Raw genomic sequence first — 27,501 nt, forward strand, 5'->3', positions numbered from 1 at the left:
GCATAAGAAAAGATAGTGAATTTGAAGACATAGAAATGGTAACTATTAAAACTAAATCATAGAGGAAAAAAGGCTTAAGAAATAGCAAAGCCTTAATGTTCTCTGGGAGAAGATAAAGTAGGAGTTTCAGAAGGAGAGGAGAGAGAGAGAGATTGGGGCAAATATATATATTTGAAAAAATAGGGCAGGGTGTGGTGACCCACACCTGTAATCCTAGCACTGTGAAAAGCTGAGGTGGGAGGATCTCTTGAAGCCAGGAGTTCAAGACCAGCTTGGGCAACATAGCAAGACCCCATTTCTACAAAAAATTTAAAAATGAGCTGGGCATGATGGTGCACATCTGTAGCCCTAGCTGCTTGGGAGGCTAAGATGGGAGCATTGCTTGAGTCCAGGAATTTGAGGTTACAGTGAGCTATGACGACACCACCTGCAATAGAGCAAAACCCTGTCTTAAAAAAAAAAGAAAAGAAAAGACTGGAAAATTTCTAAATTTGATGAAAATTCTAAGCCCATAGATCCAAGAAGCTCCCTGGGCAGGATTGAATAAAACCATGCTGAGGGATAGCAAAATTAAATTTCTGCAAAGAAATGATAGAGAAAATCTTAAGAGCAGCCACAGGAAAAAAACATTATGTGCAGGAAAACAATAGGAATTTTCAGTGACTCCCTAGAAACAATGCAAACCAGAGGATAATAGAAAGTCATAGTTGATGAAAAAGAAATCTAATTCTATAATTCTATATCCAGCTGAACCAGCCTTCAAAAATGAAGGCAAATCAAGTTGGTACTGACTAACACAATGGTGTTCACATGGTAGTAATATTCTCCAGGGTTGGGGGCTTAGGGGGATAAACTCACAACTATAGGACATGATATGCATTGTTGGTGGGGAAGGGCAGGCCTCTAACCCCCTCTAGGGAGAGGCAGTGATATAAAATGTAACCAAAATGTTTGTACCCTCACAATATCTTGAAATAAAAACAAAAGGAGAGGGAAAAAATGAAGGCAGCCCAGCCTAGAATCTTATTCCCTGCAAAACTAAGTTTTGTATATGAAGGAGAAATCAAGACATTCTCAGATAAGCAAAGACTGAGGGAATTCACGAAGACAAGACCAACCCTTCAAGAAGTACTCAAAACAGTGTTACCCACCAATCAGCACAATAAACACTCACGAATGTAAATCTACTCAAAGCTAAAGATCAAAGCCCAGATACCACAATGGCTCAAGAGAGAAAACAAAGCAACAAAGTTCAACCCAACATAATGAATAGAAATCTGCCCCACCTATCAGTTATCTCAATAAATGTGAATGGCTTGAACTCCCCACTCAACAGACATAGGCTGACCGAATGGATAAAAAAACACAAGCCAAGTATCTGCTGCCTTCAGGAAACACATCTAACCTGCAAGGATGCAATTAGACTAAAGGTAAAGGGGTGGAGAACAATATTTCAAGCAAACAGAAGCCAAAAGAGAGCTGGCGTGGTGGTGCTGATTACAGATAACTTAGTTTTTAAATCAACAAAAGTAATAAAAGACAAAGAAGGTCACTATATAATGGTGAAGGGTACAGTTCAACAAGAAGACATAACAATTCTAATTATGTATGCACCCAATCTTGGTACACCCAGATTCATAAATCAAACTCTACTGGATCTAAACAAATGGATAAACAACAACACCATAATAGTTGGAGACTTTAACACCCCACTGACGGCACAGGACAGATCCTCCAAACAGAAAATCAACAAAGAAATAATGGACTTAAACAGAACCCTAGAACAAATGGGCCTGACTGACATTTACAGGACATTCTACCCCAAAACCACTGAATATATGTTCTTCTCATCAGCTCCTGGCTCATTCTCTAAGATTGACCATATCCTAGGACACAAAACACGTCTCAAACAATTTTAAAAAATGGAAATTATACCATGTATCTTTTCAGACCACAATGGAATAAATATAGAAATCAATCCTAACAGGAGTTCTCATTTCTACACAAAGTCATGGAAACTAAACAACCTTCTGCTGAATGATCACTTCATAAATGCAGAAATCAAGATGGAAATCAAAAGATTCTTTGAACTAAACGACAAAGGTGACACAAGTTACCAAAACCTGTGGGACACAGCTAAAGCAGTACTTAGAGGAAAGTTTATTTCCATAAATGCCTATATCCAAAAGTCTAAAAGATCACACACAACCTAATGAATCATCTCAAAGAGCTAGAAAAAGAAGAACAGACCAACCCCAAACCCAACAGAAGAAGTGAAATCATTAAAATCAAATCAGAACTAAATGAAATTTACAACAGGGAAACTATACGGAAGATTAATAAAACAAGTTGGTTCTTTGAAAAAATAAATAAAACTGACACACCATTGGCTAGAATAATGAAAAGCAGAAAAGAAAAATCTCTAATAAGCTCCATCAGGAAGAATAAAGGAGAAATTACAACTGATGCCACGGAGATACAAGATATAATTTATGAATACTACAAAAACCTCTATGCACACAAAGTGGAAAATGTGGAGGAAATGGACACTTTCTTAGAAACACACAGCCTCCCTAGGCTCAACCAGGAAGAAATAGAATTCCTGAACAGACCAATATCAAGTACTGAAATTGAAACAGCAATAAAAAACCTTCCTAAAAGAAAAGTCCTGGACGAGATGGTTTCACACCCGAATTTTACCACACCTACAAAGAAGAACTGGTGCCTATCCTGCAGAAATTATTCCACAACATCGAGATGGATGGAATTCTCCCCAACACATTTTATGAAGCAAACATAACCCTGATACCAAAACCAGTAAAGGATGGAACAAAAAAAGAAAGGTATAGACCAACATCCCTTATGAATATAGATGCAAAAATTCTCAACAAAATCCTGGCCAGTCGAATCCAGGTGCTTATCAAGAAAATAATTCATCACAACCAAGTGGGCTTCATCCCAGGGATGCAGGGATGATTCAACATACACAAATCTATAAACGTAATTCACCACATAAACAGAAGCAAAAACAAAAACCATGTGATCCTCTCAATAGATACAGAGAAAGCATTTGACAAAATTCAACACCCTTTTATGATAAGAACGCTCAACAAAATAGGCATAGATGGGGCTTACCTAAAAATGATACAAGCCATATATGACAGACCCACAGCCAGTATCATACTGAATGGGGAAAAATTGAAAGCATTCCCACTTAGAACTGGGGAACAAGGCAAGGTTGCCCACTGTTTCCACTTCTGTTCAACATAGTGCTGGAAGTCCTCGCTACAGCAATCAGACAAGAGAGCAGAATTAAGGGTGTCCAAATGGGAGCAGAAGAGATCAAACTCTCACTCTTTGCTGATGACATGATATTATACCTAGAAAACCCCAAGGATTCAACCATGAGACTCCTTGATCTGATAAATGAATTTGGTAAAGTCTCAGGATGCAAAATCAATACACAGAAATCAGAGGCATTCATATATGCCAACAACAGTAAAAGTGAGAACCAAATTAAAAACTCAATCCCCTTCAAAATAGCAACAAAGAAAATAAGGGACCTTGGAATATATTTAACTAAGGAGGTAAAAGACCTCTACAGGGAGAACTATGAAACACTGAAGAAGGAAATAGCAGAGGACGTAAACAGATGGAAGAATATACCATGCTCATGGGTCGGCAGAATCAACATTGTTAAAATGTCTATACTACCCAAAGTGACCTACAGAGTCAACACAATCCATATCAAAATACCATCATCATTTTTCACAGATATAGAAAAAATAATTTTACACTTCGTATGGAACCAGAGAAGACCCCGTATAGCAAAATCAATCCTAGGCAATAAAATAGGAGGTATCAATTTACCAGACTTCAAACTATACTACAAGGCAATAGTCATTAAAACAGCTTGAGATTGGCACAAGAATGGGGACATTGACCAATAGAACAGAACAGAGAGCCCAGATATAAAACCATCCTCATATAGCCAACTAATCTTTGACAAAGCAGACAAAAACATACACTGGGGAAAAGAATCCTTATTAAATAAATGGTGCTGGGAAAACTGGATAGCCACATGTAGAAGACTGAAACAAGACCCACACCTTTCACCTCTCACAAAAATCAACTCATGCTGGGTAACAGACTTGAACCTTAGGTGTGAAACTATTAGAATTCTAGAGGAAAATGGTGGAAACACTCTCCTAGACATCGGCCTACGCAAAGAATTTATGAAGAAGACCCCAAAGGCAATCACAACAGCAACAAAAATAAAAAAAAATGGGACCTGATCAAATTAAAAAGCTTCTGCACAGCCAAGGAAACTGTCAAGAGAGCAAACAGACAACCCACAGAATGGGAGAAAAATTTCTTAAGCTACACATCTGATAAAGGGCTGATAACTAGAATCTATTTAGAACTCAAGAAAATCAAGAAAAAATAAAACAACCCTATCAAAAAATGGTAACGAACATGAACAGAAACTTCTCAAAAGAAGACAGAATAATGGCCAACAAATATATGAAAAAATGCTCAACATCTCTAATCATCAGGGAAATGCAAATCAGAACCACAATGAGATATCACTTAACTCCAGTGAGAATGGCCTTTATCAAAAAGTCCCCAAACAACAAATGCTGGCGTGGGTGCGGAGAGAGAGGAACACTCCTACACTGCTGGTGGGACTGCAAACCAGTTCAACCTCTGTGGAAAGCAATATGGAGATACCTCAAAGCGATACAAGTAGATCTACCATTTGATCCAGCAATTCCACTACTGGGCATCTACTCAAAAGATCAAAAGTCACTTTATGTAAAAGACACTTGCACTCAAATGTTTATAGCAGCACAATTCACAATTGCAAAGCTGTGGAAACAACCCAAGTGCCCATCAATTCATGAGTGGATTAATAAAATGTGGTATATGTATACCATGGAGTACTACTCAGTTTTAAGAAACAATGGTGATATAGCACCTCTTGTATATTCCTGGATAAAGCTGGAACCCATTCTACTAAGTGAAGTATCTCAAGAATGGTAAAACAAGCACCACATGTACCAGCAAATTGATATTAATGGATCAACACCTAAGTGGACATATAGGAGTAACATTTATCGGGTGTCGGGAGGGTGGGATGGGGGAGGAGGGGATGGGTATATACAACCACAACGAGTAAGATGTGCAATGTTTGGGGGATGGACACGCTTGAAGCTCTTACTCGAGGGGGGAGGGGGTCATGGGCAATATATGTAACCTTAACACTTGTACCCCCATAATACACTAAAAAAAACTCCTCAAAACCATATAAGGTCAAAATATTATTTCCCCCCATTTTAGAAATGAGGAAACTTAAGGAACAAAAAGGCTTAGCAACCTGCTTATGGCCACATAGAATCCATTTTTTAATTCTTCACAACCAGCTCTCCAGGAAAAAAACAAAAAAGGCCGAATTTGTTGCATGTGCCATTTTCCTTGATGTAATACTTTCATCATAGCCAAATCTGAGGTACCTTTTAAATTATATATCCACTTTCTTTTTATTAGTGGAAAAAAAATTGTTTCACTTCAAAATGACTTAAAACTGATTTATTTCTGTTATCTGCTTCTGTGTGTACTACTGTTAACAGTGTAACTTATTTGTAAGCTATAATAAACATAATGTTAAAAAATGCAGGCAAAAATAAGACATTCAGACAAACAAAAGCTGAGAGGATAGAGTAGAGCTGCACTATAAGAAATGCTAAAGGAAATTCTGCAGGCTGAGGGAAAATAACATCAGATGGAAACTCAGATTTATATGAGTGAATAAAGAGTACTGGGGCCAGGCGTGGTGGCACACGCCTGTAATCCTAGCACTCTGGGAGGCCGAGACGGGAGGATCACTCAAGGTCAGGAGTTCGAAACCAGCCCGAGCAAGAGCGAGACCCAGTCTCTACTATAAAATAGAAATTAATTGGCCAACTAAAAATATATGGAAAAAATTAGCTGGGTGTGGTGGCGCATGCCTGTAGTCTCAGATATTTGGGAGGCAGAGGCAGGAGGATCGCTTGAGCCCAGGAGTTTGAGATTGCTGTGAGCCAGGCTGATGCCACGGCACTCTAGCTCAGGCAAGAGAGTGAGACTCTGTCTCAAAAAAAAAAAAGTATTAGAAATGGTCCATATGTGAGTAAATATTAAAGACTTTTCTTGTTTATTTTTTTAAGAGATAATTGAGCTCAGTTGGACAGGGTACTTCTGGAAGAAACATGGCTGCACAGGGAGAACCCCAAGTTCAGTTCAAACTTGTGCTGGTTGGTAATGGGGATCCTGGGAAAACTACATTTGTGAAACATTATTTGGAGAATTTAAGAAGACATATGTAGCCACCTTGGATATTGAGATCTATCCCTGTGTTCCACATCAACAGAGTACATATTAAGTACAATGTATGGGATACAGCTGGTCAGGAGAAACTTGGTGGGCTGACAGATGGCTATGATATCCAAGCCCAGTATGCCACTATACTGCTTGATGTAACATCGAGTTACTTACAATACTGTGCCTAACTGGCATAGAGATCTGGTACTACTATGTGTAAACTTCCCCGTCATGTTGTATGGCAACAAAATGTATATTAAGCACAGGAAAATGAAGGCAAAATTTATTGTCTTTTACCAAAAGAAGAATCTTCAGCTATGACATTTCTGCTAAAAGTAACTACAACTTTGAAAAGCCCTTCTGGCATACTAGAAAACTAATTGAAGATCCTAACTTGGAGTTTGTTGCCATGCCTGCTCTTGCCCCACCAGAGGTTGAAATGGACCCGGCTTTGGCAGTATAATATGAGCATGATTTAGAGGTTCCTCAGACAACTGCTGTCTGGGATGAGAAAGATGACCTGTGAGAAAACGAAGCTGGAGCCCAGTGTCAGAAGTTTAGTTTTGGCCAGGCACCATGGCTCATGCCTGTACTTCTAGCACTTTGGGAGACTGAGGCAGGAAGATTGCTTGAGGTCAGGAGTTCGAGATGAGCCTGAGCAAGAATGAGACCCCTTCTCTACAAAAAATAGAAAAATTTGCTGGGTGTGGTAGCACGTGCCTGAAGTCCCAGCTACTTGGGAGGCTGAGGCAGGAGGATCACTTGAGCCCAGATGTTTGAGGTTGCATTGAGCTATGATGATGCCACTGCACTCTAGCCCAGGCAACAGAGACCCTGTTTAAAAAAGAAAGAAAGAAAAGAGAGAGAGAGAGGAAGAAAGGAAGGGAAGGAAAAGAAAAGAAAAATAGCTTTGCCGTGGGAAGGGATTCATTTGACTTGAGCAGAACTTGAAAAAACATATGCCCAGGGGTACTGAAAGATAACAATGATAACAATCTCAATGACCTTCCGCCCCTAGCCCCCAAAAAACAACAACCAAGGAAGACCAACAATTGAGCTGGCCTGAGGTTGAGGTCCTGGTTGGAGCAAGCAAGGGACTAGGGAGATATAGGGAATGAAACAGCCATAATGGGCCTTAATAAGCTCCTACATATCCCTAGGAAAGCACATGTAGAGGAGAGACCAAAGAGTACCTTAACTATCCATATATTTCTGATAGAATTGGAGGCCATGCAAATTGATAGAGGAAACATTAGAATGCCCAACAGAAAGTAAAACCTGGGGCAGACCTATATTAACCGCCTGAATTTTGATTCATTCTCCAACCCATACATAGATTCATGACAGAACCATTACAGAAGGTGGAAGTCTTACTGGCTCAAGGTGTTTGAGCACGATCTCTGGCCAATCATTTGTTGACCAGTAAGCAATGCTGACATGAGTGCAATCCCCAGGAAGCAAGGCTTAAAAATAAAGATAAGAATGTTAAAACAAAAGAGAGACATAAGTGGTCCCACAGATTTAGTCCAGGCAAGTTACTAACAAAAGCAACAACAACCTCCAGGGGGAAAATATCAGGTTTCATAATTGCTGTAATATATTATCTAAAATATCATTTTCTACGAACACTAAGATACGCAAAGAAATGGAAACATGTGACCCATGTTGGGGGAAAATACAGTGATATACAAGACTTGAAAAATCTTAACCAATTTAACCTGATTGACATTTATAGAACACTACACTCAATAACTGTAGAATGCCTGTTCAAGTGTACATGGAAGATAAACCATGCATATTTTTGTGAAACTCAACATTTACATTTAATAAAAGAAAAAAAAACTTGCCAAAAACTAGGAATAGAAGAAAACGTCCTCAACCTGTTAACTGGAATCTACAAAAAACTAAATACCACATAACATACTCCATGGTGAAATAGTGAACACTTTCCCACTAAGTTTGGGAATAAGGCAGTGTTTACTTCATTTAGTATAATATTACTGGAGCTTCTAGCCAATGCAATAAGATAAGGAAAATAAGTAAAGACATACAGATTGCAAAGGAAGAAGTAAAACTGTATTTTCAAAGGACATGATCATGTACATAGAAAAGATTAATCTACCAAAAAAAAAAAATACTAGCGCTAATAAGTGAACTCAGTAAAGTGACAAAATACATGTTCAATATACAAGAATCAATTGTGGTTTTGTATACTAGCAATAAGCAATTGGAAAATAAAAAACCTTTAAAATACTACTTATAATATAATTGAAACCATAAAATATTTAGGGATAAATTTAACAAAATATGTTCAAGACCTCCATACTAAAAACTATGAAATATTGACGAGAGAAATTAAAGAAAATTAATGTAGAGAGATATCATGTTCATGGGTTGAAAGAACGCAATATTGTTACCTTGTCAGTTCTCCCTAAATGGATCAATAGGTTCAAAGTAATATCGATCAAATTTCCAATAGGCTTATTTTTTAGAAATTGACAAGTTGGTTCTAAAATTTAAATAGAAATGCAGAAGATCTAGAATAAAGTAGTTTTGAAATATGACAGACATGAAGAACTTATATTACCTGATTTCTAGACTTACAACAATGCTATAATAATCAAGACAGTGTGGTATTAACATAAAGATGAAAAAAATAGATCCATGGGACAGAATAGTTAGTGCCAAATTGATTTTCATCTAAAGAGCAAAAGTAATTCAATGTGGGGAAAAAAAAGTCTGTTCAAAAAACAACGCTGAAACAACTGGCTATGAAAATGTTTCCTATTAGAAAACATGGAAGAATATTTTCATGATACTTGGACAGGCAAAGATTTCTTAGGACCCAGAAAGCAATAACCATGAAAGAAAAATCAGTAAAATGGAATTTGTCGAAATTTAAAGCTAATTTAAAGTTTCTGCTCATCAAAAGACACCATTAAGAAAATGAGTAGGAAAACCACAGACTGGATATAAATTGTCACTATACATTTATCTCTATGTCTATATTTTTGACAAAGGACTTCTATCCAGAATATATAAATAACTCCTGCTCAATGTTAAGAAGACTCAATTAAAATCGAATTTTTAAAAAATTGGCAAAGGATATGAACAGGCACTATATAAAGGAAGATATGCAAATAGTAAACACATGAAAATGTGTTTAATATCACTATTCATCAGCAAAATGTAAATGAAAATGATACTGAGGCATTACAACATGCCCACTAGAATGGGTAACATAAAAGAGATAGGCAACACCTAATGTGGTAAGGATGTAAAGTAAGCAAAACTTTCATACATTGCTAATAGGTGTGCAAAGTGATGCAACCACTTTGAAAATTAGTTTGGAACTTTCTCATAAAATTAACATGCATCTACCAAATGTCTCAGCAATTCCACTTATAAAATGTTTGCTCAAGAAAATGAAAACATGTCCATACAAAGATTTGTACATTAATGTTCATAGATGGCAGCTTTATTCCCAAATTGGAAACAACTCAAATATCTATCAATAGGTGAGTGGACAAATTGTGGTACATTCATATAACGGAGCACAGCTTAACAATTTAAAAAGTATAAATTCTACCAAACATTTAAAGAAGATGTAATACCAATTCTTCACAAACTTTCCCAAAAATTCAAAGAGGAGAGGACACTTCCCATGTATTCTATGAGGTCAGTATTACTTTAATACCAAAACCTGACAAAACACATCACACACACCTGTGATCCTAGCACTTTGGGAGGCTGAGGCAGGAGGATCGCTCAAGGTCAGGAGTTCAAGACCAGCCTGAGCAAGAGCGAGACCCTGTCTCTACTAAAAAATAGAAATTAATTAGTCAACTAAAAATATATAGAAAAAATTAGCTGGGCATGGTGGCACATGACTGTAATCGCAGGTACTTAGGAGGTTGAGGCAGAAGGATTGCTTGAGCCCAGGAGTTTGAGGTTGCTGTGAGCTAATCTGATGCCATGGCACTCTAGCCCAGGCAACAGAGTGAGACTCTGTCTCAAAACAAACAAACAAACAAAAACCACATCACAAGAAAACTATAGACCAGCATCTCTTATGAATATAGATATAGAAATCCTAAAAAAAAAAAAAAAAAAAAAAAAATCCAACAGAATCAGCAACAAATAAAAAGGATTTTGCACCATAACCAAGAGGGATTTATCCTAGGAATTTAAGGTTGGTTTAATATCTGAAAATCAATTAATGTAATACACCTTATCAATAGAATAAAGGATGAAACCACATGATCATCCCAACAGAGTCAGAAAAAGCATTTGACAAAATCCAACATCCCCAGTCTGAGCAACACAGTGAGACTCTGTCTCTAAAAAATTCTTAAAATTAGCTGAGTGTGGTGAAGTGCCTGTAGTCCCAGTTCCTGGGGAGGCTGAGACAAAAGGATCCCTTCAGCCCAGGAACAACAGAGTGAGATCCTGTCTCCAAAAAACCATCCTTTCAAAAAAAATGTTTTGAGACGGTCTCGCTCTGTTGCCCAGGTTGGAGTGCAGTGGCATCATCATGGCTCACTACAACCTCAAAGTCCTGTGCTCAAGGGATTCTCCTGCCTCAGTCTCCAGAGTAGCTGTTGAAAGAAATTAAGAGGTACTTGTTGAAAGAAATTAAAGAAGACCTAAATAAATGGAAAGACATGTTATATTCATGAATCAAAAGACTAAATATTGTTAAGATAGTAATACTCTAAATTGATCTATAGATTCAATGCAATCTTTATCAAAATTTCAGCAGACTTTTTTTTTTTTTTTGAGACAGAGTCTCACTCTTGCCCGGGCTAGAGCCATGGAGTCAGCCTAGCTCACAGCAACTTCAAAGTCCTGGGCTCAAGTGATCCTTCTGCCTCACCCTCCCGAGTATCTGGGACTATAGGCATGCACCACCATGCCTGGGTAATTTTTTCTATATTTTTAGTTAGCCAATTAATTTATTTCTATTTTTTAATAGAGATGGGGTCTCACTCTTGCTCAAGAGTTTGGTTTCAGCCTCCCAGAGTGCTAGGATTACAGGTGTGAGCCACTGTGCCCAGCCCTCAGCAGATTTTTTTGCAGAAATTTGATAAGCTGACCCTAAAATGCATATGCAAATTCAAGGGACCAAGAATAATGAAGACAATCTTGAAAAAGAAGAAAAAAGAGCATTCATACTTTTTTATTTCAGAGCTTATTATTATACAATGCTACAGTAATCAAGACAGTCTGGACTGGTATAGTGATAGACATATAGATCAGTGGAACAGTATTGAAAATCCAGAAGTAAACCTTACATTTATGGTTAATTGATGTTTGACAAGGGTAGCAAGAAAATTCAGTGGGGGAAAGAATAGTATTTTCAACAAATGGTACCAGGACAACTGGATATCTACATACAAAGGTATAAAGTTGGGCCACTTGCGTACACTATACCTAAAAATTAACTCAACAGGGCCTGGGGATGGGAAGGAATGGAGAGTTGTTTAATGGGTATAGAGCTTCAGTTCTGCAAGATGAAAAGTTCTGGAGATTGCACATCAGTGTGAGTGTTCTTAATACTACTGAACTATATGCTTAAAAATTATTAAGATGGTAAATTTTATGTCATGAATTTTTACCAGAATTAAAAACTTTTTTAATAAAATTAAAAATTTTAACTAAAAGTGGACCATAGACCTAAATGTAAGAGCTAAAAGCAAGGATAAATATTTGTGACCTTGGGTTAGGCAAAGCCTTCCTAGACGTAACACCAAAGCATAAGCAACAAAAGAAAAGATAAATTGGACTTCAAAGGACACACTCAAAAAATGAAAAGACAACCCACATAAAAGGAGAAAATATTTGCAAATTATTTATCTGATAAGGGAATTGTATCCAGAACATGTAAAGAACAATTACAACTCAACAGCAACAAAAAAAGCCAACTGAAAAATTGGCAAAGGATCTGAATAGTCATTTCCCCAAAAAAATACACAATTGGCCAATAAATACACAAAAACATCAACATCATTAGAGAAATGGAAATCGAAATCACAATGAGAAGCCACTTTACACCCACTAGCATGGCTATAACAAGTGTTGATGAGGATATGGATAGAATGGAACTCTCATACCTTATTGGTGGGAATGTGAAACAGTGCAGCCACTTTGAAACACTGGCAGCTCCTAAACATGTTAAATACATAGTTACCATATGACCCAGAAATTTCACTCCTCGGTGTATACCCAGAAGACATAAAACATTCATATAAAAACTTGAACATAAAAGTTCATAGCAGCATTATTCATGATAGCCAAAAATAGAAACAACATATATGTCCATAAAGTGATGCATGGATAAATGGAATTTGGTATATCATTACAGTAAGATGCTGTTCAGCCCTAGAAAGGAATGAAGGATTCATACATGCTACTACATGAATGAGCCTTGTTAACATTATACTAAACGAAAGAAGCCAGACACAAAAGACTACATATCATATAGCAATGGGATCCAGAGTAGACTGGGAAGGTATAGTATACAATCAGTATTTGCTGGATGAATAAATGAATTGTCAAGTAAAATGCCCAGGACCTGGCCAACTGGATTTAGAAGATGAAGGAGAAGTAAGACTAAGGTACTGCTGAGTTTTCTAAGCTGGGTGAGTGAGGGGCAGGTGGGAACATTAAAGAGGCTTGGAGCAGTTAGGGGGGAGAATGGGGTGAGGGGATATTGTTGGGGAGAATGGGAGAGATATTGAGTTTTTGTTCTTGTGTTTGTTTGTTTGTTGTTTAGAGACAAGATCTCAGTCTGTCACTCAGCCTAGAGTGCTGCAGTGGCACAATCATAGCTCACTGTAACCTCAAATTCCTGAGTTTAAGCCATCCTCCCACCTTGGCCTCCCAAAGTGCTGGAATTATAGGCATGAGCCACCATGCCTGGCCACTTATGCTGTTTTGAAACTGATTATGGACATTCAGTCCCATTCACTAGACATTTTGAACCACCAAGTGGAAGTAGCCAACTGGCAGTCGAAGAGGCAGGATAGGATCTGAAGATTTCAGGCCTCAGAAGGAAAGAGATTTGGGAGTCATTGGCTTAGAGGAATAGTTTCAGGTGAGGCGATGGTTAAGTTCATCAAGAGAAAAAGTTTAGAAATAAAAAGAGCAGAGCATAGGCAGCTGAGCATTCTGCCCTTTCTTGTTTTTAGAAGAGGGTATCTGGTAGAGTGGACACAGTGGCTCACGCCTGTAATCCCAGCACTTTGGGAGGCAAGATGAGAGGGTCATTTGAGGCCAAGAGTTTGAGAACAGCTTGGGCAACGTAGCGAGACCCTGTCTCTACAAAAATGATTTAAAAATTAGCTGGGTATGGTGGTGCATGCCTTGTAGTCCCAGCTACAAAGCCTTTAGGGAGGCTGAGGGGGCAGGATCACTTGAGCCCAGGAGTTCAAAGCCAGCCTGAGCAACATAGTGAGACCCCCATCTCTTAAAAAAATTAAAAAAGAAAAGATGATGTCTGAGACTCTGGGCATTCAAGTAACAAGAAGGGTGTGTGGTGCAGGGGAGAAAAGCTTAAGCTAGAACACCGAGGTTCTTTGCTTTAGCTCCATCTTGCTGTGTGACCCAGGTCAGCTGACCTTACTGTCTGCAGCTTAGTTTCCTCACCTGTAAGCAGGGACAATAATGCCAGCCATCTTTCCCTCACAAAATTGTTTCATGGACCAAAAAGGAGAATGCATAAAAAATGTTGTGTAAACCAGTCAAAGACTCATCAAGTTTAAGGGATTATTATTATTGCAGTGGGAGATGCAGGAGGCCAATAAAATGGATTTGGTTGCAGTAAGCACAGGGGTTGCTTTCTGTTTCTTAAAAAAAAGAAAAACCAGCAGCAGCAAGTACTGCCAGGTGCACAGCATAGTTTTTCCAATTTTGAGAAGCAAATAACAGAGAGGGGCCAATTGGCTCATCCCAGGAGGCCTGTCTTCACCAGTTGAATCTGAAATCATGACCAGGGAATGGCCACAGGCACAAGCCCAGGACAGCAGGCCCTGTCCTGGCAGAGTGGGACCCACAGAATACAAGGCCGACAGAGGCTGTCCACATGGCCAGAGACTTGGCCTCTGGCCCCTGTGGCTTGGAACTTCCATCAGGCCCTGCCCAGCCAGATGTACTCCTCAGAGTCCCAGGTGGCCCATGAAGGGTGTTGCCCAGCCCCCAGACCATGTTCAGAAGCATCACCTCAGGGTTAGGCAGAGAAGAGACCGTGGCTTCATCAAAAAATGGGCCAAGCCAGGTTTCTACAGCTCCCCAGGTGGCCAGCCTCATTAGTGCTGAGGGCCACCTTGGGCCTGCCAGAACTGTGGGACAAGGTCCAGTGCAAGAGGCTTGGGGAAACTGCTTCTAGTTCTTTCCAGGCCCAGGGACACGTCCCCCCAAATACTTGGCTGGATAAGAGCCCCTGTAATCTGTATGCCAGCCTAGGAGCAGTCCTCTCAAATGCACCTTTAAGGTGGCCACACTCTTCCCAAACCTTCCTGGCCAGGGCTAGACAGGACCTTAGGTACTATCTAGTCCAGCCCCTTATTTTCAGTTGAGGAACCTGAGGCCCAGAAAGGACAGGAACTTGCTAAAGGTCAAAGCCAGGGAGCTTCTCAGAGGCAGTGGAATGGAGCTGGGAGCAGAAATCAGGTCTCTGGCCTCCCAGCTGTGCAGCCCTCCCCTCCCCTTCCTCTCTCCTCATTACTGGTATTTTCCAGTCTCTTCCCTTGGGGCTGCTGCCCTCTCACCTCCCTCGAGCTTCCTGGCCAGCCCTACCGGCTCTGAAGTCCCCACCTGAGGCTCTGATTCTGCTCTCCAACTCTGCTTGTTCCACGCTGGCCAGCTCCAAGAGCTCATCGGCTGCCCTGAGCTGCCGCAGAGCTCCCTGGACAGTAAAGGTGAAGGCTAGGCGGGGAGCTGCAACACCAGGCCCAGCTCTGCCACTAAGGGGTATACAAGGGCATAGAAAGAATGCTACCTTTTGAAAAATGACTCTTCTATCTGGATTCTATATTGAAGCTTCTCCTGTGCCTCCTTATGCTATCTCCCAGAGCATTTGTTCTTCCCTTCAACATTCATCCTTCACTCAGCACAACCTTGCTGAGGATCTAGATTCTGTGTCATGCCCTCTTAGGGTACCAGGGGCACAGATACTCCTTGCCAAGTCAGCCTTGCCTTTGGGTGCTCCCAGTCTGGTGAAGGAGATGTTTGAATGGGCATTTGCCACTAGTGTGCTTGGCACATGACAGAGGGAGGCAGAGGGGACTCCAAGGACTGGGCCAGTCAAGAGAAGGCCTCACCAAACTCAAAAGGCTGTCTTAAAAGATGAAGAGATGTTTCCTGGGAAAACAAGGTGGGAAAAGGCATCCCAGGAAGCTCATGCTAGGATGAGAGGTAAAAGGGAGCCAGGCTCAGGGAGCAGTGCTGAATTTGGTGTGGTTTCAACCACAGGCTATGTGGGAAGCAGGGGTGAGGCCAGGGCTCAGCAGAGGCCACATGGGAAGGGTGCTAAAGGCAGGTTAATATTTGGACTTGATCATGTTAACAACAATGAGCCACTGAAGAGTTTTGAGCAGGGGAGATAGGATTAAATGTGCATTCTAGAAACACTCTCCTGGCTTATAAAGGACAGAGGACAGGAGGCTGGAGTTGAGGCATCTGGGAGTATCAAGTCCATTTTCCCTTTTTCTTTGGGCCCTGGGCCTCCTGGAGAGGTGCTGGGGTAGGTCCGGTGTGCCCACATTCTTTGTGGAGTGGCAGGCCTGGTACGTCTTTTCCTTATTGCGCATGAGGGTTCCCATCCTGCAGCAGAAAGGATAATACTCAATCATATCTCAGGGTTTCTCATCCAAGGATCTATCAGAGTCAACCACAGAGCTTTCTAAATGACAAACACTTGGGCCTTGCTCCAAGCTTACTAAATCCATTCCACAAATATTTATGGAGCACATGCCACATGCTGGATGCTGTTCTAGGTCATCAGGATACAGCAATGGGCTAAGCCCTTGCCCTCATGGAGCTCACATTCAAACTCAGGGGAGGGCCCAGGCATTTATATTTAGATGGTGGTTCCAAAGCCCAGTACTATGGGCTGAGTTTTGTCCCTCCAAAATTCACACATTAAAGTCCTAACCTCCAGTACTTCAGAATGTGACTGTATTTAGAGATAGGATCTTTAAAGACTAATTAAGTTAAAATGAGGTCATTAGTGGGCCCTAATCCACCATGACTGGTGTCCATATAAGAAGACATTAGGACACTGATAGGCACAGAGGAAAGACCATGTGAAGACACAGGGAGAAGATGGCCATCTACAAGCCAAGGCCTCAGAAGAGAACCACCCTGCCAACACCTTGATTCCAGATGTCTAGCCTCTAGCACCAGGAGGAAATGAACTCCTGTTGTTTCTATTACGAATCCATGGTGCTTTGTTATGGCAACTCTATCAAACTAAAGCACCCAGCCCCACCTGTGAACTACTGCCTAAAAGAACTGGCTGAGGATGCAGATTGCAGACAGGAACCACATCTGGACAGTGCAGGCTACGTAAGCCAAAGCTTAGAGATAGCTCTGTAGGTTTGCCCCGACAGGAGCCAGTTAGGTTCACAGAGGCGTGACTATCCTGGATGCATGGATGTTTCAGCGCAGCCTGCTGCTGGAGCCCTGCCTCAAACCCTGGCACTCCTGGCAGGGGGTCCTCCTCTCCCACAAAGGGCCATATCCACAGAAATGACCAGAAAGAGCCCCAAGGTTCTCACCTCCACAAGGAGGCTCCAGTGAGAACAGGCCTTGAGAACAGTACCAAGGATCTCTGCTGCCCAGAGAGACCCAGAATGGGCAAGGACCTAGCCTGAGGTCACACAGCATGATGGACGGCTGTGTGGACACAGCAAGCTGGAGTCTCACCCTGTGCTGTTCCCAGCTGCTTCCTTCTCCAGCCCCGGCACCTCGCCCAAATCCACTGCCACCCGCTTTGTTTTCCCATCCTCTCCTCCCCACCTCTCTGGCTCTGACTAAGGCCAGGAGAATGGTTTCAGAATGATGAAACCTGCTTCTGAGGTCACGCCGGCCTCGTTGCAGTGGCTGTAATTTTGCACGGCCCCATCCCAGTAGGCTGGGGAAGCTGCCAGGCTTTTGGCACATCTCTGGGAGGAATGTGAGGATGAGACAACCAGAAGAGATCACTTCAAGCCAGATCAAGAGGAATTTTATGTTACAGACCATCTCCTGACCCATCACTTCTGGGGGACACAGATGGATCGTGCAACCTTATGTTTACGTCATGTCTTCATCTATCATCCCACTTAATCCCCTTCGCACTCATGCTTTCCGAGGCAACACCACTAAGCCTCCTGCACCTCTGTCCCCACACTGTGCTCATTCACACCTCGGGGGTCCTGCTTCTGCTGCCTCCTCTGCTTGGATTGCTCTTTCCTCCTCCTCCCCCACCCCCTTGTCTGCTTCGCCTAACTCCTACTTGTCCTCTAAGGCCTAGCTCTTGTCACCTTTCCTAGGAAGCCTTCCCTGACCATACCCCAGCAGGTGCAAAATAATTTGTCTTTATGTTCATCACATTGTATGTGAATTACCTGCTTACATGTCTGTCCATTTCCCCATCCAGAATGAGAGCTTCTTAAGCATCTTCCATGGGATGGGGTTAGGACTAGGTCTGGTTCATGTTGGTGTCCCATTCCCCAATACGGAACTGGGTTAGAATGAGTCAGTAAGTGTTCACTGGATGTTGGACACCCCCCCCACACACACACACACATACACAAAGATAGACAAGGCAGGGAGTGATAGCAACCATTTTACAGAGAAACTGATACCCAAAAGGAGTTGGGCTGACCCATTTGAGGTCCCAGGGTGAGTTAATCTCAGGGAAGGAATTAGAATCCTGCTCTTCTGGAATTTAGACTATTTCTCTTACACAGCAAGGACAACATTCATTGAGCAGCTGGCCAAAGGGACCCACCAAGCCTGAGCCAAACTGGATATATTAGTTTCCAATTGCTGCTGTAACAAATCACCACAAACTAATGGCTTTAAACAACACATATTCATTATTTTACAGTCCTGGGAGTCAGAATCAGTCTGAATGGGAGCCAGAATCAAGGCATTGGCAGGTGTGCGTTGCTTTCTGGAGGCTCTGGGGAGACTGCGTATTCCTACCTTTTCCAGCTTCTGGGGGCTGCCCCTTCCATCTTCAAAGCCCCAATGGCCAGTCGGGTCCTTCTCATACTGCATCCATCATTCTGACACTTCCTCTTCACCTCCCTGTGCCATTTATAAGCGTCCTTTTGATTCCCCTGGGCTCACCCATATAGTCCAGGATAATCTCATCTCAAGGTCAGCTGATTTGCAACTTGAATTCCCTTTGCCATGTGGCCTGACATCCTCAGGTTCCAGGGATCAGGATGTGGTGGTCTTTTCTTGTGAGGAGGTTGCAGGGAGGAAGGGCATTATTCTGCCTGCCACACTGGTGGGCAAGGAGGTGATGGAGGTTGGAATGACCAGACTTCCAGTGTGCCCAGGACTGTCCTGCCTTAAACCTGCCATCCTGAGAGTGACAGTATACTCTTTCACTCTTAAAGCATTCTGGCTTGAAGGTGAAATTATATGGTTACTCTAGTCACAGACTATTTATTAGAGCAGGAAGCCCAAGCCTTCCATTTTGCAGATGAGGAAACCAAGGCATGGAGAGGGGAAGGAACTTGCCCAGTGTCATATAGCTAGTGACAGAGACTAGAACCCATATCTTTTGCCAGGAAGAGAAGGCCAAGTTGGTGTCCAATTCAGACTGAAGTATTTCTTTCATCAATTTAAGAAGGCTTCCTAGAGAAAGTGGTAGGCATAGTCATCAATGATGATGATGAAGATGATGATGATGACAATTTATGAAACACTACATATGTGCCAGGCAGTGTTCATTAATGTTGAATGCTTTATATGTATCATCTCACTATATACATACATACACACACATACACACACACACACAATCTTAGGTCATTTTACAAATAGGGAAACAGTTATAGTGGTTAAGTGACCAATCAATAAGTATTGAAACTAAGTTTCAAACTCAGATCTTTCTTACTATAAAGCTAATGTATCTTCTCTATACTGAAAGTGTTGGTGAACTTGATATTGAGTTTAAAGAAAAAAAAAGAAAGTGTTGTTGGGTTTAGGGAACCAAGAGGATTGGGAGGTTTCCTTTGGAGGAGAAGTAGCGTTAGGGCAGAGATGGAGAATGATGGAGGGGTCAGGGATTGACTGAGCCTGTGAATGGGTTTGAGAATTCAGTGGCTCAACTGCTTGTGTTTACTTTCCCCTGAAGACCAAAATTTCGGTCATAGCAGGAGGAGTTTATTTATTTTAAAAGGTTTAGTTATTTTTTCCATATCTACTCAATGTAGAACATTTGGAAAATACCAAAAGTGAAAAGAAGATAATAACAATCATGACCATTCCGTATTCCTGAAGAACCACTGTTAACATTTTGTCAAATTTCCTTACAGGGATTTTTAACAATAAAATACTTCAACATATGAAAAAGAATGAGCATAATATGATTAACACCCATGTAGCCACCTTCCAGCTTACGAAATAAGATGTTACGTACATAATTGAAATCTGGTGTTCTTGTTACCAGTGTATTCCCTTCCTTCCTACCAGAGGTCCTTCTAGGCTTTTCTCTATGCACATTGCATTTGCTTAGTTAATGTCACTATCATTTTACAGTTTGTACCAGAAGAGCTCAAAAGATATCAGCAGGTCCCCAACCCTCTTACAGTCAGTAGTCCCAAAATTTTTTCTTATGAAAAAAGCAAGAAGCTCTAGATGGGCTCCCTCCTTCCCACATCTGGCTCTTGGTGGTCCAGTGATGCCACTCCACCCTTGGGGGTTCCTGCCCCAGGTGTGCACTGGGGACCTGGTTCAGCGTGGCCCCTTCCCAACCCCTCCCTGTATGCCCCTCTCTTTCTGGATCTCTCCCTTTCCTCCTCTCTCCACTTCCCTGCTTTGTCCCAACAGTCCCCATGTCCTCATCTCTGCCCCAGCTCCTCCTCTGTGTGTTGCTCGGCCAGGCCAAGCAGCAGCAAGTGGAGCGAGAAGCTGTACTTCCTGCCACAGGCCCTGCTTCCAGAGGGTTCTAAAGCTCCCCCATGTTCCCCACCCATGCCTGAAATTCTTCCATTTCCACTTTATTCATAAACTGATTGGTTACAAGACTGGAATCACAGAGACTATCTAGCCTTGCTTCACCCCATTCTCCAGCTGAAGAAATCGGCTGGGAGAGAACAAACCTGCTCCATGTCATCTGCCATCCAACAGAGTGGACAACAGAGCAAAACAAGAACCCGAGTCTCCTACCTCCTATCCCAGTGCTCTTGAGCCCCCTCCATGGGGGAGCATCCACCAGGGTGGGGCCCCTTCCAGGAAGCCACTTTGAGAAGACTGGTGTGTCATATATGTGTATGGTGGGTGGGGGAGTGGTCACTGCTACGGTCCCATCAGAACATGGGTGCTTGGGGGCAATGGGGGTGGGAGGAGTCCCTGCAGCTGCCTCATTCGGGGGAAGAGTGTCGGAGCTGGTGAGGTCCTAAATATAATCCCAAGTCTACTCCTCCCAGAGAGGAGGAAACCAAAGCTCAGAGAGGGTCACACACACAACCTGTGGCATTCAGTGAAGTAACTTATACTGAATCTCTGCCCGCACCAGCATGGAGGAGGGGAGAAAGATGCTGGCCTCTAATCCTGTGTTCATGGGTCCCCTCTCTATTGACTTCTGGCTCTCCTTCCTCCCCTCCTACCTCTTCTCTTTCCCAGTCTCCCTCCCTGTCCCCATCCTTTCTGTGCTAGGATCCTCCAGACAGGAGGGCCTGGGAGAGCGCCCCCCAGGGAGAGCAGGCCTGCTTGGGTACGGTGAGGAGGGAGCTCAGTTGGTTGATGGCTTTGAGCTCATCTTGATCTTTACCCAAGAAGCTAAGGATTGAGGCCTAGCTCTATTATTAACTAGTTGTGCAACCCTGCATAAGTCACTGAACCTCTCTGAGCCACCATGTCGTCATCTGTGAGATTGGATAACAATAACATTTAACGTCCAGATGAAATGAGACAGTGCAGGGAGAGTACCCAGCGCAGAGCCTGGCACACGTGGTTACCCACGGTAAATGGCAGTTGTGTGACTCCTGTAGATGCCCTAGGCTCACACGGGGTTGCTAAGGCCCTGAGCTGCACCCAATTCCTTAGACCTTGTTAAGCCTCCCACTGAGTCCTTGACCCCATGAAAGGTCAAAGGTGAGGGAGATTCATTATCTCTAACCTGCCAAATGTGGAGCTCACCGTCTTTTAGAGGAGATAGCTGCGTGCACGCATTGGAGCCACAACTCCTACTGGTGAGGGGTTAGCTGTGCCAGGAGAGGGGCTGGGTGCACTGGGAGGGAGCCCCGGAGATGTGCGGCTACACCCCAGGCTCCTCAGGCCGTTAAGCCCGATGCCCAGCACAGGGCCAGGCCAGCAGACTTCAGGGAGTGACAGAGGAGCAGTGCCTCCCCACAACATTCTCTCAGCAGCACCACAGACAGCCAGGGGGGGCCGCGAAGGGCCACAGGCCTCACACTCAGCCCCCGCCAGGTTCCAGCCCCGCTTTCCCACAACTAACTGCGATGCTGGACAAGCCTCGTCAGCCACTGCCCCCCAGCCCCCATCTCAGTCTCCTCATCTGCAGACTGAGAGCTGAGGGTAACACCACCTCGCTATGGCCTCCATCCGTTCACGGAAACGTTACATGTAAAGCACATTGCACAGGGCTGGCCTAGCATAGGTGCCCCCCAAAATGGTGATTATGTTCGTGTGAATCTCATCATCTCAGATAGACTGTGAGCCCCAGGGTTGTGCTGGGATCTTGTTCTCTTGAACTACCACCACCTTGAACTACCTCCACCACTGCCTCCAGCCCCAAATGGTGTCAGGCACCCTAGTGAGACTTTTCTGTAGCCATTGACCAAATAACTGAGGCCAGGCAGAGGCGAGGATTTCCCATTTGGTGTTTTCACGCAGATAAGGTCACAAATGATGAATCACTTGTAATTGGATGCTGAGTCTCAGTGTGGTTTCCAACCTGTGACCTCATTTCATTCTCACAGCCCCCACCCCCTGCCAACATCATGTCTCGTGGGAGGATATGGAGAAAGTGGAATTGGTCTCCCCAGTTTCCAGTTGGGAAAATTGAGCTTGGGAGAAGCTCAACAAAGCTCATGTCTTCATTATGCATAAATAAAAACAAACCAAAAATAAAAAAACAAGGCTGAGCGACTTGTTTAAGTCACTCAGCAGTTAATGCTCCATAGTTACAGCGTTACAGACCAAAGGGTTTTGCAGGAATCCAATGCTAAGTTTGCCTTGTTGAGGCTGCAAGGAACAGAGAGCCACTGCAGTTCTGTGGGGACATCTTGGGCAACACGGCCTTTTGATATCAGTGTTTAAACTGCAGGTCTGCTGGCCTGGTGGCCCCTCAGAGCCCTCCAGAGGAGCAACCTCAGCTCCTACCTCGGCCTCCTGCAGTGTTCACTTCCTTTCACTCTCTCTGGGTCTCCCATTTAAACCCCTAAGAGACAGAATCTGTTAGTTAGACAAGCATTTTGGATGCAAGGAGCACAGGCTCTCTCTGACCACCTCAGGAGTACTTCTGGGGGTGGTGGGGGACGAGTGGCCTGGAGCAGGGGAAGGCTCAGACACTGAGACAGCGCATGCTCCAGCCTCCTCCACTGCAAAGCTCTGAGCCCACCCCAGGCCAGACCCTGGCGGGAGCTCCTCACCTCACCGGCACAGCCCTTCCCGCCTCGTCCAATCAGTGTCCTGCCCTGGGCAAACGCCTGCCCAGCACCTCTTCCTTGCAAGGGGGTGGGGGAAACTGTTTGGGGAGAAGAAAATATCAGGCAGGGAAGGCGTGGCTGCCAACACTCTTCACACTCTCAGATTGGGTTTCGCCTCCACTACCAGATGTTCTGGAACCAGACCACCTCATAGGGCATGAGTCTCTCTCAGGTCCAGCCTAGAGATGATGCCTTTGCCTTGGTGTAAAGGTTACCTTGGTGTAAAGCCTTTACCTTGGCTAACGTGGAAAGGAGCAAACACATAGCTCTAAACTGACAGTTATGTGTCTGGAGTGGCCATTTCCATCAGAAGGGGCTGTGCCTCGAGCAGGCTTTTTGGAGCAGGTGCAGCTCTCTGTCACAGGTGGCTCTGAGGAGTCTGTGAGCAGATTGGAACAGCCAGTTATGCCCCGGGTCCAGGGTCAGGGCCCTGTCAGCCCACAAAGTGTGTGATGGATGGGTAGACTTAAGGCAAGCATTGCATCATGGTGTTCTGGAAAGTTCTGGGCAGCAAGTAGGGCAGTGCAGATGCAGCGATGTGCCCCTGTGGGTATGGGGGAATTGTGGGAGTGGATGTGAAAGCCCCACCTTGAGTGAGCCCGTTGCTCAGCTGTTTGCTGAGCAACAGGTGCTCAGCAAATCTTTTCTCAATAAACTGACAATGCAAAGGGAACATTTTGAGACTCCTTATTAATGATGGCCATTCCATCAGGCAGCAGAGAGGGAGGCCAAGGGGCCTGTTGGAAGTGATGTCACGCCAGCAGACCAGAGTTCTAGCCCAGCCCTGCCACCACCTTGCTGAGGAACCTGGGGCAAGTCGCAGCAACAGCCTGGGCCTCAGTTTTCTCATTTGTTGGAAGAAAGGGTTGGACAAAATGAGGTTTCAGGCTCCTTTTTGTCTCTGAGGTCCTGAGCATTTGCTGGTGTAGCCACATGCCCACCCCTGGGTCCCTAATGATCATGGAACAACGTTCCATGCCCCACTCTCCTCCCTCAGGTTTCCTTTCTTCATCTCCTTGACGTTTTCCACTCTGACTGGTTACTGTCATTTGCAGGAGTTTAAGTGCTGCTTTGGTCTTTTTTGTCATACATGTCCTGCCCACCCCAAGCCCCCAGCCCTCAGCCCGTTTGGGGAGCTCCCTGTGGGGAGCACTTTCTCCACCCCCACATTACAGACAAGACTGTCTTTCCCTCAGTCTGCACATCCTCCCCCTCCTTGTCATCAGCTTGGGACAAGTCTCATGTTCATGTGGGTCTCTCCTTTGGATCCCACCCAGGGCCGTGGCCACCCCTCCCCTTGGTGCGGGAGGGCAGAGTGACATGTTTGCTGACAGGCTGATGCCCGCGCTCAAGGGGAGCAGGCCAGCCACCGCAAAGGTGCAGTCTGTGCCAGGTGGGCCTTGCCAGCAGGAGCTATTTTTAGAAGCCATGTTTGCAAATTTTGTGTTAATAGTGTCTCTGTCCAAGCTCTGGCTCCCAAGGCTTAGGGAGGGGGAGAGTCTTTGAGAAACGCTCCCTGCCTCCTTGTTCTCCTCCTCACAGGTGGCTGGGATCAGTGGGGCACACCCAGCCGTCCATCTGCACATGCAGGGCAAATGGGGGTAGGCTGGGGGTAGAGGCAGGCAGAGGGGAGGTTGCTAGGGCCAGTCTCCGAGGGGAGGCAGGACCCCAGCCACAGGACACCTCTGTTGGTGCCCATATTTCTGGATGCACAGTGTCAGTCGCCTTGCCTGTCACCTCCTTGGGCAGTGACTTCAGGCCCCCATCAGGCTTCTGTATTTCTCTGATGACACCTACCCTGCCCCAAGTCCCCCACCCTGACTGAACTCTGATCTGCAGACACCAGAGGAAACACTTGTTATATTCGAGATTCACAGGGCCGCAGGACAGAGAGACAGAGTCACCGAGGCTGTAATTGTCAAAAGGAGTTTTATTGTCTAGCTTGAGCTAGGGCCCGAGCCCCCAGAGTGCCAGCGCAGTGGCCTCTTCTTCAGGCAGGGACCCTCCTTTGTGTGCTAGTCCCCTTTTTATAACTTAGTTGTTTACACACTGGTCATGCATCCGCCCCCACAGTGATTCTTACTTCATCCTGCCCCTGATAGGCTCTAACCTGTTGCGGGTCCTAGCTGAGAGACTCCGGTTTCTGCGTTCTTTGTCTTTTTCCTCTGCATCCCATAATATATTCATAATGCCTTGCAGTTAGCAAACAAGCAGTAAACAGAAGCTGGAAGGTGTCCATTGTCCTTATAGCCCAGTATCTTACACACTCCCTAGTGCATCTTCCTGGGCCAGTTTGTGACAGGAGGGAAGCCAGCCGATACAGTCCCATCCTCCGGGCTCCTGGCTTAGCAGAAGGGCCAAGTCCTCAAGGCACCATTACCACTGTGATGGGAACCAAGGCAAAGTGGTGGGTGCTGGGATAGTGTAACCTGCTCTGATCTGACAACTGAAGGATGAGCAGAAGTCAGGTAAAAAGTGGGTGGAGAGAGGACCACGTGGCGGGTGCAAGAGCCAAAGCCAGGAAGATTTGGTGACTGGCTGGAGAGGCCAGGAGATACCCCCACTCATGGGAGCTGCCAAGGAGGAGGCTCCCATCTTTCTCTGGCCGCCACCCATCCACTCAGACCTGCACCCCTGCAAGCACTGGCACTACCCGGAACGCACCCCAAACGTCTGGAGCAGCCCAGGGTGGAAGGGGCTTCCCCTGCAGGGCCGGCCACCGGTGCACAGCGAGCGAGCGCGGGCTGGAAGGAACCTCAGAGAACCACCTCTAGTTCTGCCAGGAGCTCTGCCTCGATTCCCCAGCGCTGGCCAGCTCTCTCTGAGGGGGGCTTGCCTGGTGGTGAGCAGGCTCTGACCAGGGGCATCTTCCCTGCCCTCCCTCTGCTGAATTCCAGGCCTGGCTGTTTCAGAACTGTGTGACCTCGGGCAATGTGCTCAACCTCTCGGGGCTGCATCTGCAAAACGGGGATACTGACAGAGCTGGGAGGAGTGGGAAAGGCACTCGATGAACATTAATTCTTAGCAGTACCACTGCTGCCATGTAAGAGAAGGGGAAACTGAGCCCGAGCGGGAAGGGCTGTGCCCCGGGGCCGAGTGCAGCCGAGCGGCGAGGGGGCGCAGGGCCGGCGGGCGAGCGCCGTGGCCTCAGGGGCCCTCGCCGGGCTCCGGCCCCTCCCCCCTCGCCGCCCGCCCGGGCACCGCTCGGCGGCCGCGCTTTACGAGCAAAAACAAACACGGCCCACAAGCGGCCCCTGTGCCGCGCGGCCCGGCCGCCAGCGCCGCCGCGCCCGCTCAAAGCCGGCTTTGTGCCCGCCGCCCCCGCGGCCCAGGCGACTTTAATTAGCGTCTGGTCTGCGCCGCGAGTGCGAATCAAAGCCCCCTTCTTCCAGCGCCCCGCCCCGCCGCAGCCGGCCCGCGCACCCCGCCGGCAGCCACGGGAAGGGGAGCCCTCCCGGAGCGCCGGTCTCGAGTTCGAATCTCGCCCTTTACAGCGGACGGGCCCGGGGCAAGTTAGGGACGCTCTGAGCCTCAGTTTCCCCACTAATAACGGCACTCACCTCAGCTGGCCCTTAAGTATTGCTGGGAAGTTTGCAGAAGAAAATAGAAGGTTAACAGGTATGCTAGCTGTGGGGCAAGGGACAGAAAACCCTTCTTAGGGGAGAGGAGGCGTTCACAGGCGTGCAGGGAAAGGCGGCCCAGGCCCAGGGAGCAGGGGACCAAGACTCAGGTGTGTTACTGTCGCAGCGGGGCAGGGAGCTCAGGCAAGAGGACTCTCCCCTGCGAGGAAGGGGAGCTCCTGGAGGGGTCTGAGCTGGGGAAGTGAGACGCCCGCTTTCCTCCTGGCTAAGTTCGCAGGGACAGCTGGTTGCAGGAGGCTTGACGGGCTGGGGCTGGAGGCCGTGACTGGGATGAGCCCTCACCTGGGCAGAGGCAGCCACCAGAGGAGGGGCCAAGTGAGAAGGCTCTAGAGACACAGGCAGTGTTCTCCTACTGAGGCTGCGACCCCGGTCTGGAGGGTTTCTGGAGGGGTAGCCTGGACTTTGGGGTCCACCTGGGCTGCTTGTATAAAATGCCGATTTATGGCCCCACCTCACATCTGCCGACTCAGGACCTTTGGGCTTGGGTCTGCGAAAGCCACATTTTGAACAACCCTGGCGTTGATTCTGTTGCATGAATGTGGATGTACTGAGGATGGATGGGCCAAAGTCTAAAGGGAAAAACATAGTCACTTGTCCCCAGCACT

At 45.2% G+C, this 27,501-nt stretch overlaps 1 pseudogene; it reads left to right on the top strand.

Annotated features, from left to right (window-relative positions):
• Positions 1 to 5,208: 5,208 nt before the first annotated feature.
• On the top strand, positions 5,209 to 13,013 carry LOC142870613 (GTP-binding nuclear protein Ran-like; annotated as a pseudogene).
• The last annotated feature ends 14,488 nt before the right edge of the window (positions 13,014 to 27,501 follow it).

Source organism: Microcebus murinus, chromosome 4, assembly GCF_040939455.1.
Source record: "Microcebus murinus isolate Inina chromosome 4, M.murinus_Inina_mat1.0, whole genome shotgun sequence".
In the NCBI taxonomy this organism is placed as follows: Eukaryota; Metazoa; Chordata; class Mammalia; order Primates; family Cheirogaleidae; genus Microcebus; species Microcebus murinus.